Source organism: Podarcis bocagei, assembly GCF_964188305.1.
Source record: "Podarcis bocagei genome assembly, chromosome: 2".
Lineage (NCBI taxonomy): Eukaryota > Metazoa > Chordata > Lepidosauria > Squamata > Lacertidae > Podarcis > Podarcis bocagei.
The window spans coordinates 110,642,893-110,645,968 of record NC_138126.1 but is presented as its reverse complement, the minus strand read 5'-3'; positions in this window follow the sequence as shown (position 1 = coordinate 110,645,968).

The window sequence follows — 3,076 nt, the reverse complement described above, 5'->3', positions numbered from 1 at the left end:
ACCCCGTGGGCTGGAACGCAGAGGCGGGTGCATAGAGACGTAACTTCCTAGACGCAACCACTGGGCTGGTTTCCGGTTTTAGTGGGGGGGGGGGTTCCCGCTCCTGTGTGGCCTGTAGGGAGAATAAGGTTTTGGCTTTTTTCCTATTATAATCTACCTCAGAGTGTCAGACTAGGTTTGGGAAGAGCAAGGTTCAAATCCCCACATAAGCAATTAAATTCTCTCTGCCTAACCTACCTCACAGGGTTGTTTGTGTGGTATATATATATATAAATATAAGATTTTCTTGGTCTACAAAGGTACATACCTCGTCTTTTTTCAGGTTGTACAGCCTTTCTTACAAATCAGCTACCTTTTTTGTGAGGCTTTTGTGTTGAGTACAGTATAAAATTGGGGAAAAGGAGGGTGGGGAGAGGCTTATATTATTTTGTATAGTGTAAATGTGGGGTTTTGTGTCAGCGTCAACTGGGTAGGTTCTCATTCTATACGTTTATTACATTTCCTTGTTACTGAGGTATTGGGGGGAGGGTGTGGTTGGTTGTCTGTGCTTGGCTGCAGATTAATTTGTATGCTGTCAGAGGATTCTTGGTTTTTTATTATTATAAATAAGTTTTCAAATTATACAACTCAAACATTTTACATGTGGAAAAATAGAGGTAATTGGCTTTTGCTGGCCAACTCCCCAAGGGACTGAGTCCTCTAAAGTTTATGATCGGTCAGAGATGAATGGATGGGGGCCAGATCCAGTGAAAAGTAAGGCAAATCTTTATTTTTCTGTTGCAAGAGTCCCCTCTCCTCCTAGGAAGGAGGCAAGAGAAACCTAGAACAATGGTGTGCTCCTATAAAGACTTTTGAAATTGCCCACCCTGCAGCCCAAAACATCATACATACATCACAGGAGATGGCTCTCAGGCAGAAAATTGAGTGTTGCTTCTCTTCTTTCTGCCAGGATACCTGACAGTGCCTTACTCGTTTGCATTTTCTGGGTAGGGCCAATGTTTGGAGATGGTAAATACCTTAGTTCCTTAATCTCTTACACATATTGATAGTTTTCTCAGCTTATCAGATACTTGCCAGACAGTATTTGCAGGGAGGTGTAAGCCCCTACAGTCCAAAGACAATTGGAAAGCTTTCCCCATTTCCTTCCTCCTTGCAGAGAAATATTTGAGGTCAATTTGGGAGAGTCAAAATGGCTTCAGAATTGCTCTCCTGTACTGTTTCAGAAACATGGTTTATATACTTACGTATGTGTGTTTGCATTGTATATTTATGAACATATATCCTATATTTGAGACCTCAGAATTCATATAACACATAATAGCATATATCCAGTGACTTCCCTCCTTCCATGGTTCATTTTATTTGCCTAGCATTCCTGCATATTTTACTGTAACCATTTTAGTCATTCTCCAGTTTACATCATTCGAATATTAATCACACTGTTGAATTTATCCTAATGCTGCATCTTCAGCTGTACAGTTATTTTCCAAATACTCAGCAAAGATTTTCCACTCCTCTTTATATAGTCTCTTCTTGTTCTCTTATTCTGTATGTTAAACCTGCTAGCTTTGCAAATTCTATCATCTTAGGGGAAGACATTAGTCTTTGTTTTTCATGCAAGACCTTTTCAGCACAATCATATGTATGCATTAATACTTAGGTAAAGGGACCCCTGACCATTAGGTCCAGTCGTGACCGACTCTGGGGTTGCGGCACTCATCTTGCTTTATTGGCTGAGGGAGCTTCCAGGTCATGTGGCTAGCATGACTAAGCCGCTTCTGGTGAACCAGGGCAGCACATTAATACATACTGAGTTCAAAAGGGCTGGCTCCCAGGTAAGGGGGGGATAAGATTGCAACCTCCTTTTGGGGCGTTTCAAAGTGGTGTCCGTCAACAACTCAGCAGTCAAAGCAGTAGGCCTAGGAATCTAGCTGGGTGCTACATGTGTCACAGGAGGCCTGCAGTTTGGTGAGAGCTGTCCTTGCATTTTAGGTTTTTCTCATAAAAACTATTGTTTGAACAGGCCTTTACAACACAATTCCCTGCCTCTTTTAACCAGCCACTATTGATGCTCTTAATTTGTGCTTTACTGGTTTTAATTTTTATAAGTTTATAATTTTCATTTTTAACAAATAAGCATTTCAATAAAAAAATTAAAACAATTCTCACCAATTCTTGACTTCCCTTCCCCTTCAGAGGTTCCATGAATTTACCCTCCTTTTCTACTTCTGCATATCCCAAGTAACTCTATTTATTCTTTTCCTCATCTGTTTCATATGTTTTAGAAACTGCAAGTTTTTACAATAATCCTGCTAATGTCTTAATTTGTTTACAATTTGTTTGTAAAAAAATTACTAGTTTTATTATGACCATGTATATACTGTGCACTGCCTTGACATACAATGAAAGAGTGGACTATTAATATATCAATGAATGAATGTAGACTGAATTTGCTGCAACTCGATGGGAGGGGATTATATGGATGAATTTTGAGTGGAAAGCCATACAAATCTCAACCCCACATTTGACCTCTAGTTTTTACAGTATCATAAGCTTCTCTCTCGGGATCCTCAACTTGAAATGTGGGAGTAACAATGGACAACACTGCAGGGATGTTATAAGCTTCTCTCATACTCATAGAAGCAGAGTACATTGCAATGTTGAAAAGCAGTCTCCTGCCCACAACCTGACCTCAAATTATACATTATAGGGCTGTTGTAAACCACTTTCTCAGCTAGTCTCCTCCAACTTGCATTATGGAGATACAGTAATGGATTACAAAAGACCCGAGTTAGGAAGATCATGAGTTCCGCTTTTTGCTAATGCTGTCCAATCACAGCTGTGCTGAAATCTTGAGTTTCTCTATTGATTTATTTGGACAGTGCCCATTTGCACCCCAGATGTATTTTAAAATATGTTCTCAATTCGAACCAAGGGGTGACTCATTTAGGTAAAAAAATGGTTCAGTAAAAACATTTTGCATGCCATTGGGGAGCATCCAAGACAAGAGTAAATGAAACCATAGCCAGTTAGGTAGAATGTGGTAGGCATTGATGGAGACAAGACACTCAGCTAT